We start from the raw sequence: 16,720 nt of genomic DNA, 5'->3' as shown, positions 1-16,720 counted from the left end.
TTCCTATCGATTTCCTCTCACCTGAGAGCTCCTGCGCCATCGCCGAACCACCACCAAGCGCCCTCACTGTCGTCGTATTGCTCCAAGCCACCTCGACTCCGTCCAAGTGCACGCTTATGTCCTCCGTCCGCACCTCATCATCTCCGACCACTCACTGTTGAGTTTCCGCCATCACACCTAGCTCTCATCGTCGCTGAGCTTCCGCTGTTGAAGACTGTAGACGTCATGCCTCTCTAAGCCGTCCCGAAACCCACAGCTACCTCAAATGAGTTCGCCGCCTGCATCTGGTCGAGCTCTGCAATCCGCCATCGTCTCCCGAGCGCTGCAGAGCCATTACGACCCTTCTCCTATCGGACTCCACTGTGTCCAACCCGTCGTCGTCCTCTCTCTCACCGGAGCCAAGGTAGTGTCGCCCTCCATCGTCTGATCTTGTATGCACAACTAGGATTAGAAGTTTTACATACCGGTTTGTTTATGCGATCTCGGCCATCCAATCCGTAATGTGCGGATTAGATTTAATGAAACTCCTCGTCAGTTCTTTTGCCTAGTCAGCATACCACGTGTGCGTAGATGTCCGACGTGGCGGTCCAATCAGCATTCCCGAGCCGAGTCGGCAGTGACATCAGCGATTGCGCAATAATCCAATTTTCCTTTAGAAAAATAATTCACGTAATTTAGAATATTCCAAAAAATAGGTTTCTGTTTAGAAAAATTTCCAGAAAATAGAAAATGATTTACATAAATTTTTTAATATGTTTTAGCTCTGTTTTTATTTATGTAAAAGATATTTACTGTTTTTTCTAGTGTAAAAATTATTGCAAAAATGTTAGAATAAATGTTTTATTTTGAAAATAGTTTAGAAAATATAGATTAATACTGATAATGTGTAAAAATGTTTCCTTTGGTAAAATAAATGCTACTAATATGTTTTGTTGCATATAAAATTAGTTTTCATTCTAGGAAAAAATTCAAATAAAATTTATAAATTTTTTTTAGCTAGTTTATGTTGAAAAATCATTCTAGAAATTTTTAAATAAATGTTTTATACCATTTAAAAATTAGGTTTATTCCATAAAATAGTTTTCATCGTTTTTAACTATTTAAAATTTGTTTAGTCATAGCTCTCGTGTCGTTGCTCTGATTTGGGCGGTTCTTACGCCTAAATTATCGAAAAAATCGTGCTCTAGCTTGTTCTAGCGTTTTCTTAATGTGTTTGCTTTGTTTAGTGCTTATTCTTATTATTGCTTGTTTGTACCTGTGTAGAGGAGTTTGTCCCGGAGGCGTACGAGAACATCCAAGATCAAGACTTCGGTGACTTTGAACAACACTTCGGAGAAGGCAAGTGCCTTAAATATTTTGCGCCTTCTTTTACAAAGTTTTGTTTTTACAGATTGCATGCTCGTCAAATATAATATCACATGGTCAGGGTTTACTAGTCCCCCCCCCCCCTATTTTTCTTGTAGCTGTAGTATGGCTATCATGTTTTGAGTAGATTATATTTAGTGTTGCTTACTCATGAGTAGAATAGGCAAATGATGTTTTCGTTTAATAATGTGAATTATGATGATAACTTTTGTGAAAATGCTTAGACTTGGAAAGTAAGATCTATGCAAGTTGGCTTGTTGGTTGGCTTATGGATGTGTTCTAGGCAAGACTGTTGGCTATTCGGATAATTGGTTATCTACCTGTGTTGGATGATGACGATTTTGCTCATACCATATTAAGAATCGGTTCATGAAGTGATCACCCATGAAAATAGTACAACCACAAGTCCGGTATAGGATAGGTCTAGCTGAGTAATTTTCTATCCTCTTAGCATTTTGAAGATCATTTGGTGCTACGGGAATGGAAGGGTGTACTTTCTGAAACCGCAAGGTATAAGAGGGGGCTTCTGGAGTGGAGGGTGTAATCCCAAGGCGGTGGAACCTCAGCGGATCGACACGTACTGAGAGAAGTGTTGGAAAGGCTTGCAATGGATTCCTAGCATACAACTTGAAAGTGTGTAAGAGTAATCTGTTGGCCAACGGGTACTCAGCAAAATAGGAAGATACATCTTGTCAGTAAAGTGTATGATCTCCATAGAGTGAAAACTAATATATCAGATGTACTCATGATTATGAGTAGTATAGACTCCTCACATGATTAGTCGGGTGGTTTTTGGGTTGGTTTTAAGTTGGATATGGTGAATCATAGTGGTAGGAACTGTGATTCGAGTTAGCTTTATTTAGAGGTGATTGGAACCTCGGTTGTGGACCAAGATGGATGGAAACTTGTCTCAAGTCTTAAAGAATCATTTAACATAGTAAATAGGATGTTTTATAAAAATTTGACTACAAAATAGCATTTATGTAAATAAACCACTGAATTAAGCCTATCTTGATTTTTGTCCCCATATCATACTTTTCCATATTTGTTAATATTCCATATACTCAGGCTTGCTCTCTCCCATAATCATGTTGCTGCTCAGAAGGCGAAGACTACGGAAATTTCTCAGAAGATAGAGCTGAGTTCTAGACGGGTGACTTTTCGGTCGAGTACCTTTGGAGTTGACCGCTGTGTTGAATTTATTTCCATTGCTTTGTATTTTTCTTTTAGACTCTTGGGTCGTTGTTGTAATAAAGTAACACTATAATAATAAATATTGTGTCTATTACTCACTTCTGATATCACTATATGTATATAATTTGATCTTGATATATATAATTTATATTTGGTTTGGTCTTAAAACTAGATGTGACATCTATATGCAAGTGCTTCTCATGCAAAGTCATATTAACCGATATAGCATTTTCATCTAGACTTTTGAGATTCCTTACGAAACCTTCTACTTAAAAGTTTCGATTCTCGTGTTCATTGTCAATTAGTATTATGGAAATCTTTCCGTGCACCCGGCAAGTATCTACACCTAGTTTCTATGGTGTCAAGGTTGATGCCGTGATGGATCATTTCTTCGCAAGTGACAAAAACTGACATTACAGTCCAAACCTTTTGTTGTTTTTCTTTGAGTTTTCATCAAGAGCAAGGTCAGTAGTCCAACAGAACGGCAGCTATGCTGCTTATCAGGGAGCAGATTGGTGCAACTGGGGTTGTCGCAATCTGTCGTTACACTAGAATTTTTGAGTGGAAGTGCCCCTCACGTGCTCTAAGACAATCGTTTCTTCCTTCCTTTCGTTACTTTTTCAATCAGAGTTACTGCAGGACTTCCAGGTACATTCCAACAAATTGAAACACCACATTCGCATATGATTCAAGGATTGGGAAGCTTCTGCAGTTCTTGGTACCTCCTGTTGTTTGACGGCTCATCGGCAGGACGTGCATGCACATCTTTTTCTGACGTTTGACCGGAATGTTATGCACGATATGGTCCCTCCATGGATCGCGGTGTTCCATTTTTATTCTACACTGCTTTATTTTTCTCCCCATGCTTGATAGTTTTCCAGGAAATTTCTTCGGCAAGTTTCCGGGAAAATTCAAGATGACACTTGAAGCATGTTTTAAGGATAAGGAAGAGAGAGATAATGTTAAAAAAAAGAGACAAACATTATTTGTGTTCAAAGAAAAAGAAAGATAATGTTAAAAGAAAAGTTAAATAAACATTGTTTGTGCTATTGTTGTTATTACAAAAAGGCAAAAAAGAGCATATTAGCGAAGGAAAAATAGTCAATTACACCATCACCCTCTCTTTAAAAAACTAAATCCAGACAGTCACTAAACAGTTTTTAGAAGTGATTCTAATACATAAGAGAAACGTTTTCAAGAGAATATGGAATCCAAATATTTATTGGAGAATGTCCGGTGCCTTGGCACAATTAGTGGTGACGAATAATCTTGTGCATATTGATGAGGTGACGTGTACGCGCCGGTATGTTCTGTCGACATCCACAGCGCACCAATTGGCATAAAAAAGATTTAAACATGAAACTGGGCGCTGGCTCGGTAGCTTCTGATTAATTTTTTAAATACAAATCAGACGTACTCACATACGTACATTACATTTACGTCTACACTCACTCACATGTGTGAGTCTTAGCATATGTCTGAACAAAACTGAAAGCATACCCTAGCTCGTCTTCTGAAAGTAAACGTGTTCTTGTCTAAACGCGTTCGCTGCATTAGTACGGTATTATAGTAAACAAACATGTACAAGGTATGAAACTCGCACTCTGTATGCTTGTTTTGTATTCGATTATAGGCCAAAGAGTAGCAGTTAAGAAATGTAGAGTCGTAGAGACCCATGTTGACCCAGATTTGACTACGGAAAACGACCGCTGAGTCTCTCTCTCAGTTGACCAGCCATCTTTGATTCGATCTCACAATAAACGGCATTGTCATTGCTGCCGCCGCTTGTATCTAGATCAACTTTTCTTTACCTAATGCCAGGATCACTGCTGTTTCATGTAAGAAGTTGCTTCATATTAAAGGAAATGAGGTTAAATTGTACAACGTTTGGTTAATTAAGAAAAACTAGGTTAAAATCGCAATCACTATAGGAGAAAATCTAGTTAAACTAGATCCGAGGCATAGCAAAACGACCTAATATGTAGCATCAGACCCACTACCTAGCTAAACTAGCACTACGTGAAAACAGATAAAGGAGACACTACATCAGTAACAGATAGTAATATTATCCGTCACTAATGACGACTCATCAGTGACGGATCATCCTAGATAAGTAATTGGTGATGGGTGAAAACTTGACCCATCAGTAATGATAATTTATCTATGATGGATCATACTAAACCAATCATTGGTGACGAGTCAAGTTTTGACTCATCACCAATAACAGACTTATCAGTGATAGGTCTCCTAGACCAGTCATTAATGACGGATCAAGTTATGACCCGTCACTAATGACAGTATTTACAAATATTTGGCTCAATTTCGGTAGTAGGATAGTTATGACTCGTCACTTATATACTCTATAGTCCTATACGACATAACTTGACACAACACTAGCTAACTACCGTACTGATGTCAGAATAATGTAAGGGCCACAAACTCCAAGTATTATCGAGTCAGAAGATCCATATTACAAATTAAAAGTGTATTAAAAAAGCAAGTCAAAAGTGTTTGATCTTCAGTTTGACATGTATTCAGTTTCAAATTGAAAAATGTTTAATGGGTAGCTTTGAAAGTGCTTTGAATTCCTTTAGAAGAAATAAATCTCAAGGTAAAAGTGTTAATTCTCTGTTGGATTTGCTTTTCATATCTTACTTGAATTGAAATATCTTGAGTTCAAAGTGAAATATTTTTTATGTTTCTCTTATTTTTTTCTCACTTTAGCAACACTAGAATAGGAACTATTGTGCATTTCTGCTCAAATTTGATGTAAGGGGTGGTGGCTATGGACACAAACGGACATTCCGAAAACGGTGCAGTAACTTCTGTGTGCGAGAACTCAAGCTTCCAGACCATTTTTTGCCTTGAAAAATTTGTTGAATGCGACAAAGTCATGGAGAAACGCATGTAACTTTTTCTGTATATATCCTTAGAGTACAAAAAAGGTCAAATTTAGAGTCCGTATAAAAAAGTTATACCCGTTTTACCGAAGGCACTCCAGATCAACTGGTTTATATGTCTATTGTACAAGAAACATTAGTGATGGGTCATAACTATGACCCATCACTTATGACATGATAAGTGACGGGTCACAATTATGACCCGTCACTTATGACCATCAGCAAAAAGGTTAAAAGGATATTTATCCGGCTCCCTTGAGAACGCACACGAGGGTGAGGTGGTAAGGCTGTTACGCACGCGAGGATAGGTTACGAGTTCGATTTGTATGGAACGCGAAGTATGAAAACAGTGTGAAAAATTGCAAGGGACACGTGGCCAGTGGTGAGGGCACTGAATTGGGTTGGCTTGGTTGAGAAAATATTTTAGACTTTTTTTGTGTCCAAAGAGCGCGAAAACCATTCATCAGTCATAAGTGACGGGTTATAACTGTGATCCGTCACTTGTGACTTGTAATAAGTGTCGGATCAGAGTTACGACCCATCACTTATGAGCTTTATTAGTGACAGGTTAAGGTTTGACCCGTCACCAATGATCTAATTAGTGAGGGTTCTTACCCGTCATTTATAACTAATTATCAATGACGCATTCTAATGTACCATACAGTCTCTTGTTCTGGGTGCTACTTCTAAGAATCTTCCCACAGTTAAGATTGGAACAAAGCTAAAAGAATTACAATGTACCATTGTGATATTATGGACTTGGCTAAATATGCATCTGTATCTGTCATAAATGATCTCATGGACTATAACCATCCATGCCAGATAATGCCTGATGCACTTACTATGATTGAGCACATTGGTCGAATTGAAAACACCAATGTAGATCATTCTATGCACCATTGAATAACTTATATGCTCTTTTTCTCATGTTAATTGTGACTGGTGCAAAGACTGTGGAGAATGCCAGGAGTGCTAGAATCAGTAAGATTGAAATAACTATATTGCCAAGAGTGCAATTGTAGATGGTAAGCTCAACAGGCTAAAAACATGCCAATATGCCTTACTTCATTGAAATGACTTCATACTTTCTTTTATCTGATAGAATTATTGAACCAGGAACTCATATAAAATAATGGAGAGAGCGAGGGAGGGACGGAGAGAGAGATCTTCCACAAATTACTAGCTGCTGACAAACCAATTGGTAATGAAGGGCTAGCACAAGGCCACAAGCAAACATAACAGCCATATATATATATATATATATATATATATATAATATATATATAAAAGAAGCATAGTCTTTATGGATCTAACAAGAGGAAGGGTGGCAGGGCAGTGTGAATTTGGAATAGAATACTTTATACTTGTATCAAACTATTGTATCAAACAAATGTACATAGTGTTTTGTTTATACGTAACCATTGATGAATGACATCAAACTATTGCAATTTTTTGCAAGTCCTAGAGAAATGGTTTGTACAAACCCTATCCTGGTAATTTGAGATAAGATATTTCCATTTCAAGTGGTAATATAAGAACTTCGATTTCCCATATCAAAGCAAGTAAAACAGAAGGCCATTTAAGTGCATGATTTTTCTACATGACTAACAACTGTGCTGGTGATGTTACTGCATAAGATGAGAAGATAGCAACGCATAAGAAACTATCGCAGAGGACACTAAAAGCCGTCAACCGAGAAAATGAATAGCTACCACCACGTTTTGAGTGAGTTAAGCCATCCATTGACCTAGTTAGATGGCTCAGGGAGCCTCACAGGTTTGCCGCAACAAATAGGTAGGCTACAAAGGTGCTGTAATTTTTATGTGCAGCATACCCGTACACAATACCCAACTGTCAATTAAACAGCTCCCACTCAGCCATATCTTTTAGTTTATACATGAGTATACATGATAATTTCTGAGGAAACTTTTTATACTACTGATTATTAAATTGTGCACAAAACCAGTTCACAACTATAGTCATAAACTATCTTGCCCAATTTGGTGGCGCCTCACGAGGTGCTGCTACTACTGCTACTAGCTATAAAATTTTAACACATATAACAAAAGGATACAACAAATTCATATGAACAACAACACAAAGCCGTTCTTTAATCCTATGAACAACAACATAGTGGTTATTCTCTAATCCTATGAACAACACACGACCCACAAATTCATATCCAAAGCATCTCATCACAGAGCCGTCGGGGAGGAGGGCCTACCGGTGGCTGGCCGAGGAGGGAGGTCGCCAGGGATGGAGGAGCCACCAGGAAGGGACGAGGGCCGTTGGGGAGGTCACCGGGGATGGAAGAGTTGTCAGGGAGGGAGGTCGTCGTGGAGGGATGAGGGCCGCCGAGGAGGTCGCCCGCCATGGAGGAGCCGTCGGGGAGGGATTGCCGGGGATGGAGGAGCCGTCAGGGAGGGAGGTCGTCGGGAGGGGGCCATCAGGGAGGGAGGAGGGCCGCTGAGGAGGGAGGAGGGTCGTCGCGGAGGAGTCATCGGGGAGGAGGGCCGACCACAGAGGAGTCACCGGGGAGGTCATCTGGGAAGGAGGAGCACAGTCGCTGGGGCCATGAGGGAGATGAGGCGGCTAGGGTCAGCACTTGGTGCGGCACGGTTTGAACGAAACCGTATTTATAGCCACATTAATATAGACATGTCATAACTACGAGCCGTATGTACTAATATTGTTAGTACAGACAGTTTTTAGTAAAAAGTCATCTGTACAAACAGTATAGACGAGTTATAACTAAGAACCGTCTGTACTTTTATTATTAGTACAAACGGCTTTTTAGTAAAAGCCGTCTATAAACCGTCTGTACTATCGATTCTTCAGACAAAACATTAAAACTTGCAAGTTCATAAATAATCCATATAAATTCCAAATAAGAAGAAATTTGTATGTAAATTTATGATTAAATCTATACTATCACATGGTGTGGTTATCATTAAACCTAAATATTAAATTGTACTAAAACTAGCAAAATTCATAACTAATTCATACAAACTCCAAATTAATGAGATGAAATTTTTAAGTAAAACCATAAATACTTTATTTTTACATATTACATTGCAATATATAGGTACATAACAATCGAGTAACATCATACAGCTTTAACAATCAGCCCTTATTGATGATGAACATGCAGATAGCAAGTGGCCCAAGTTGGAAGTTATTCTTTGTTAATGGCGATGCCATCTCCAAAGGGTACTCATCAAATTGATTGTACTCTTCTTCATTCACGACATTCTCAACTCCAACAATCCTTCTTTTTTTTAAGGACTACGTGAAGCTTTGGATTTGTCGGGTCTTGCACGTAGAAGACCTGGACAACTTGATTGGCGAGTATAAATGGTTCGTCTTTGTATGCGGCACGTTCGAGGTCGACAGCAGTCATTTCGTACTTTTCTACCTTAACACTTGAGAGTACGACCCAATGGCACCGAAAGAGAGAGATCTTGAAACGTACATAGTCGAGTTTTTAAATCTCCTCTATGTACTCATAGTACGCACAGACCCCACGCTTGCCCTAGAAGGCATCTATGCGCACATCGCTGTTCTGTACCGTGCTCTTACTATCTCGAGCTTTGGTATAAGAGGTGTGCCCATTTATGTCGTATGCTTCAAATATCACGACTGCGTAACTTGGCCATCTTTCCAACTAGCCAATATTATCCTTTGTTGAACTATTATTACTGAATCATGCTGCCAACCAGTTGTTGAAGCTGTGGTTGTACCGTTTTATGATCCAAGCCTCCGTACGACCTGGATTCTCTTTGCATAGCATGTCTTTATGCATGTCGATATGCAGGGATACTTCAGTCATGTGTTGCAAGACTGTGAAATGGGCTTTAAATAACGTGGAAAAGTCAGCAATGATTGATTTCCTACATATGGTCCCCTTCCCATCCAGTCTCCCCTCATGGCGAGATATGGGCACGCCTATTGGTTTGAGCTACTCCATGTAATCGATGCAGAACTCGTCTACCTCTTCGGTTGTGTAACCTTGGATGATGCTGCTCTCCTGACGAAATCGATTATGTACATACTTCTTAAGAATTCCCATGTAACTGTCAAACAGGTACATCTGATGTAGGAATACTAGGCCGCATATATTTATCTCTCTCACGAGGTGAACGATAACATGTACCATGATATCGAAAAATAACGGAGAAAAGTATGTCTCAAGATGACATACTGTCTTCACCACATCGGCATGTAAAACATCAAGTATTTCGGAATCGATGACCTTCTGAGAAATTTTGTTGAAGAAGTAACACAACTTGGTGATTGTGTCTCGGAGATAGGTCGACGGGATATTTCGGATTGCAACAATAAGCATCTGTATCATCAACACGTGGCAATCATGGGACTTCATGCTAACTAATTTCAAATCTTGCATTGAAACAAGTTTCGAGATGTTGACGAAGTAACCAGACGGAACTTTCACACCATGTAAGAACCGACACAATTCGGTTCTCTCAGCCTTCTTCAGATTATTGTAGGTAGGAGAAAGCCTTGTTCTACCTTTTTCGGAGGGCTCAGGTGCCAACTCGGACCTAATTAGAGGTTTAAGTCCCCACCCGACCCGCCGGGTCTCCATCCGCCCAGCCCCGGTTGGGGCAAGACAGGGCGGGGCACTGGTCAAGGCGGAACAAGATGGGATAGGGCACTGGTCGGGGCGGGGCGGGGGCAGGTCAATTTCTGCCCCACCCTACCCCAGAGTATATGTTACATGCACATTTAGCGGATTTATTAAGAAGTTTATTATCCTTTTGTAATAAATCTTTTAGTAAACTAATGTATAGATGTAACTATCGTCATACAGTTTTTTATTGATTTGCATGTTGTGGTAGCTATTATCTTCTAATTAAACTTGATCTAGAGCTTTAAATAATTTTAATCGGAGCGGGGCGGGGCAGGTCGGATCAAAGTCGGGGCTCCATGGGACGTGGCAGGGCAAGAAAAATTTTTACCTGGTCTCAGGTCAAGGCGGGGCGGGGTGGGGGACATGAGGGTGGGGCGGGTGGAGACAAAACCTACCCCCGCCCCGCTCCATCTAGATATTTAGGTCTGATCTTCAAATCAACCAAGTCAAGCCTTACATTGAGGTCGTCCTTCATCTTGCCTGGAATATTAAGTAAAAGACCAACCAAGCTTTTGCACATGTTCATCTCTACATGCATGATGTCGATACAGTGATGAACTTTAAGGTGCTTCCAATACGGTAGTTCCCAAAATATTAATCTCTTCTTTCATATGCCATTGGTATCCTTAGATTTTTTTTACTCCTCTTTCCAAACACAACATCAAGATTTTAATCATATTGTGCACCTCTTGACGATTGCAGTGCCTTGGACATAAACCTCTCACCCTCGTTCCGTCGAATTATTCCTTCATGTTGTTGTACGGGTGATACATGTTAAGGAAACTACGATGGCATATGAACACCGTTTTATGCAAGTGAGACAGCCACATACTCACAGTACCATCTAAGCAATGAGGGCATACCATGTCTACTTATTTACTCTGGCCTGAAAGGTTACGTAGTGCAGGCAAATCATTGATCATGCAGAACAACAAGGCGCGTAGCGTGAAATTCCCTCTTTTGTACGCATCCCATACTTGCGTCCCTTCGTTCCACAATATTTTTAAATCTTCCATCAATGATCTTTGGTATACATCAATATCGTTCTTAAGTTGTTTCGGGCCTTGGATAAGCAGCTACATTATCAAGTACTTCCGCTTCATACACAATCAAGGAGGTAGGTTGTAAATACTGAGAACATCTGGCCAGGTGTTGTGCCTTCTGCTCATGTTCCTAAAAGGATTCATCCCATCTATGCTCAAAGCAAACCTTATATTCCTCGGTTCTGCACCAGAGTCATTGAAGATCGTGTCGATGTTTCTCCACTATGGAGAATCGGCAAGGTGCCTTAGCTTTCCATCTTGCTTTCGGCCCTCTGAGTGCCAGTACAATAATTTGGCCTCTTTTCGATTCGCGAACAAATGCTTAAGATACGGAATTATAAGTAGATATCACACCACCTTAGCAGGAATTCCTTTCTTCATCTCGTCGTCGTCTTATTGACTCTTACGCTTGTATCGAGATGCTTTGCACACTGGACATGAATGCAAGTCTGATAGATCTTTACGATAGAGGGTACAATCATTCGGACATGCATGTATCCTTTCTACATCCATCCATAATAGACAAAGAACTCGCTTTGCTTCGTATGTGCGTTTGGGTAGCTTGTTTCCATCTGGAAGCATGCCCGATAAGAGTTCTAATAGCGTCATGAAACTCTTGTCCGACCAACCATCACTTGCTTTCAATTTAACCTGTTCAAGGCACATATGACAACATTATGTATTTTCGTTTGCATCCAGGGAACAACGGCTTCTCTGAGTCCTTAATCAAGCACATAAATTTGTTAAAGTCTCTCTGAGTCCTCAAGTTTACGTCAGCATCGCACAACATCTGATCCAACCTATCATCGTCGCCTACACCACCACTGTCATCATCATCTGCACCAAATTCCACGTCAACTTCTCTTCTTACGTCAACTTCAAGTTCTTCGACGATACCAACGTCTTCGTGTAACACGTTCTGCTCTTCACCATGTTTGGTCCAACATGTGTAGTCTGGTTTGAAGCCCCTGATAATCAAGTGTGTTTGGATCTATAGGGTTGTGTTCTATATATCTAAGAAAGGATCCTTCGTTTCTACAATCACAACAGGAAAAATATATAAATTCAACACCCTTCTTCAAACGATCCTCCTAGGCAGCTGCCAGAAAAGCCGACACACCATCAAAGTATCATTGGTTCATACGAGAATTGTACATCCAGCCACGATCTATCTACAATGTACGAAGTAAATTAATATCAAATTAACCTAATAAAAAAGAGCAACAAAGCTTTTCGTCAAAAAAATGGAGCTACCATGCATGCATGCATATGGATGACAACATTAATTCAAAACTTGTCATTAAATATTGTATAGTTATTGATAGTTTTATGTTTATATATCAAAAATCCAAAATTTATCTAGAACACTAAATTAAAGCTAGTCATTTATAGTAACACATAATTAAACCTTAATCTATACTTTGATCTTTATATATACCTAGAACAACTAATATATTCTAAATCATCATTAAAAAAATCTAAGTCTGGATGTAGATATAGTTGATCTCTCAAAACTAAATAAGAACACAAATCTATATCATCTAATGAATAGAACAAAACTATGTCATTATGAAAAAAATCTAGATCTACATCTAGATCTAGCTAGCTCTCCAAACTAAAATCTAGACCATCTAAACTAAAATAGAACATAATACTTACCTTAGAGTAACAAATGCCAATAAATCTTCAAATTTTCACTAAAATCTAACAAATTCTTCGGCCAAAATCGTCCTCTCCCTCCAAAAGCTGCGTATTATTCTTCATTGTTCGGTCGGGACTATTCTGCTTTGATCTGGAGGTAGGGGATGATGTATTGTTCTAATAGTACAGACGACTTCATGTTTGGAGCTGTCTGCACTAAAGTGTCCCACCTTCCCTGGCCATTTGCTCAAACGGCTCGTGTTTGGAGCCGTCTGTATTAATTTTACGGACGGCTCGTATTTGGAGTCATATGTAATATTCGTTTTATTACATACATCCCCAAACATGATCCTTCTGTATTAATAGTACAGACGATTCCTATTTAGAGTCATTTGTGATATTCATTTTATTAAAGACGGCTCTAAATACGAGTCGTCTGTAATATTAATACAGATGGTTCCAAATGAGAATCGTCTATACTAAAAGCGTCTCACCACTTCTGGAGGCATCTCGCCATTATCACAGATGGTTCTTCTTTAGAGTCATCTGTGATAATCTTTGCACGGACGGCTCTACAGAACCATCTATACGGAGATGTTCCACTAAATCATTTTTGTAGTAGTGATACCTGTATGTGAGAAGCGCGAAAACACGGACACTTTTGTACAGACGAAAATAAAATATATCTATGATATAGTTTATCAACCGTTTATGATAACCTATTCTGAGGTAGTGAATATAAAAAATGTGGTTAAGTAGAGGGATCGCAGGATATAAAAGGTGTGAGCTTAATTTAAAATGAACCTAGCTTTTATTGAAAGCAAATACGTAGCAAGCATCAAAATTCGAACCCTGGGGTGGGGTGCTAGTTGCACTCCTCGCTACCTTGTCTACTGGCTGCTCCGATCAGCTCCTCAATAGGCCACAAAACCAAAATTTTAGCAAATCCAAATGATGTTTCAGAAAACCCTAGGACCTCCGAGTGGAAAAGAACCTCGCCAAACTTCTAAAGTAGAGGCTTACTGAGGCAAACTTTTTCCTAAGCTAACTGCCTAGCCAAATAAAGAAATAGGAATCACTCTAGCACTGAGTCATAGATGAATGTATATGTTGGATTTGGAATCAGGAAGACTCTACTTATTAGGAGCAACTGGAGTGGATCTCAGTCCACCGATCATTCAACAGATCGTATGATCCAACCAACTCGTCACTCTTCTGGGAGTGGGAAAATATCAACTACTTCATTTACTAAACACATGTCGTCAACTCATTGCTTTCTCAAACCGGATCACTACTTTTCTTCACCTATATATATGCTGTCAAGATAAAGATTCTTGTGGGCTTGTAACCTGATTCCAGTGGACTTCAGCTAGAGCACCCGTAGTTTGGCACGATTTAATCATTGAATAATATTATTCCGTTGTCTCTTTTAGTGACATCAGATATAATGAATTTTTTATCATTCTTACCTGCTTAATAATAGGATATGTAGGATGTAAAGGGAGAAGAAAGTGTGCAAAAAGATCAACATTTGACTTCACCACTGCACCCTCCTTGATTGATTATAACTTCACTTAAAACTGAGTCACTTTTCTCGCCGTTGGATCTTGCTATGTAGTTCATGCTCTCATTAGGCTTCATCTTCCTCCCCCCTTGGCAAGCATAGGTATTGTTTCGCTAGAGTTAGGGTTCAATTCGGCCGTTCAGGGCTCACCTGTGCCCCTTGGGCTTGAAGAGGAGCTTTGGTCGCAGAGGCATGATGGCCTGGTGAGCGGCGGTGGCGTCCTCAACCGTAGGTCGGAGGAGGGTGGTGCAGAAATCAGCTAGGGTGACGAGGACACACTGCCATAATCACGCTATTACATATGGTTTTTAAGGTATTTCATTGACACAAAACGAAATCTCTGCTAGAAAGTATATATATGATATTGAGCTTATTACAGACGGGTAACTATCTATTTATAATATAACATAGCACAGACGGTTTTCAATAATAATCATATATGATATTATTTTTAGAAAAAATAATATTTTCAATGTAGGAAAAATAAAAATGCACCGGAGTCACAAGTTACGCGATTTTACGCACATGTGCGGTTTGTAGTCATCAAATCCGTAACCTCATAGCTCACACTACCATCTCACATATGTACCATTGCTAATAGCATTATGATATTTTATCATTTTGACCTTTATTGTTCAAAGTTTTGGATAGTTATTTGAACATTTAAATAATTTTAAATAAAAAAATTATAAATTATAAAGTTATAGATCTTATCAAAAGCTATAATTTTCATATAAAAAGTTTCTTCATCTGATTTCATATGAATTTCCAAATATATACTACAGACGAATATTTATAAAAAAAAATTATGTGTCTATGAGAGCGGGAACACGCAGGTTTTACTAAAAGATTATATATGTATAGACAACTACTAGACACAAATGGTTTTTTATAGAAAGTTGTCTGTCTTGTTCCACAACACACAAACTATTTTTTATAAATATTTGTCTGTGTCTAAGAGCCGCAACACACACAGCATTTTAGCAAAATCGTATGTTTGTTCTCGCACACTAGAAAGCTAGGAATTTCACAAATACTTTTTTCTATCAACCTTCTATGCATAATTTATCAGTGATAATTTTTAAGTGACCATACATGACACTAGGTATGCTACTGTTGATTTTGTGGTAGAGACGATTGTTGTAGGTGAGGATAGATCTGGCGGCAATAACTGCTAAACAAATTTATCATATCTTTAGAAATTACTAAACAGACGAACCTTGTTCTATGAGTGTTTGTACATATATATATATGCACTATTTAGCATTAAAATTACTATTGACAAATATACAGTGGCATTCTTCACAACTTGTGTCAACATCATCGATCCTTACGATGCACCGATCAAAATCAGAAGCACGGCTGGGTACATAGTCAATTGCAAGTTGCAACCGCGTCGCGTGATGCAATGTTGCGTATGCTCTCATGTGCACGACGTTAGTTAGACAACAAAGCATTGCCCGCGATGACACTAACTCTGCAAGGCGTGTAGCCGTAACAAGTGGCGGAGTCAGGGTTAATCTAGACGTTAATTTCTACTGGGTGTGCCTAGTAGAAATTTTTAAATTCAATATATAATTATAAAATTTGCAAAAATATATATAATATAAAAATATTAAAAGTTCTTAACATCATAACTTCAACTATTATAATCATGATAGCTACATGCTTCATACATTGAGACAACAACACTTTCTACAAGCTGGTTTCTCCAAGTTTGGTCATATGTATAATAGTTGGAGTGCTAAAAGAAGTTTATCTGGAGTGCTAAAAGAAGTTCAGCCGGAGTGCTGAAAGAAATTCATTGCAACAAACACTATTACAAAAATTATTTTTAGAGACAATGGTGAATCATCTGGATAGGCGTTTACTCATCCGCCTTTGGTTGAAGTCATATGGTAATAGACGATTTTTATATGTGTAAAAGAGATTGTCTGTGAAAATCTATTACTAGAGGCGGTTCACTTAAAGAATTATCTGTGAAAATCTATTATACCGCAAGTGGTTCACTTTAAGGAATCACTTGTGGTAATTTAATTACATAAGTACTAGCGATACTAACAGCATAAGTAATTATTTTGATATCTTTTGTCTGGAACTTCAAACGATTATGTGGACATTTAATGACTTCAAACAAAGAGGCTCTCAACTACAAAGTTGCAGATCCCATCGAGAGCTAAAATTTTCATATAAAGTTTATCCCTATCCAACTTAGTATAAAAAATTATAAATTTTTGTAATCTATTACCAGATACGGTTCACATAAGGAACTGACTTTGAAATAACTTTTATATAGATGGTTCCTTATGTGAACTGTCTCTATTAATGGATTGTAAAAATTCATAACTTTTTCATACGAAGT

This window comes from Phragmites australis, chromosome 6, assembly GCF_958298935.1.
Source record: "Phragmites australis chromosome 6, lpPhrAust1.1, whole genome shotgun sequence".
Lineage (NCBI taxonomy): Eukaryota > Viridiplantae > Streptophyta > Magnoliopsida > Poales > Poaceae > Phragmites > Phragmites australis.
Note: the sequence above shows the minus strand (reverse complement) of the source record.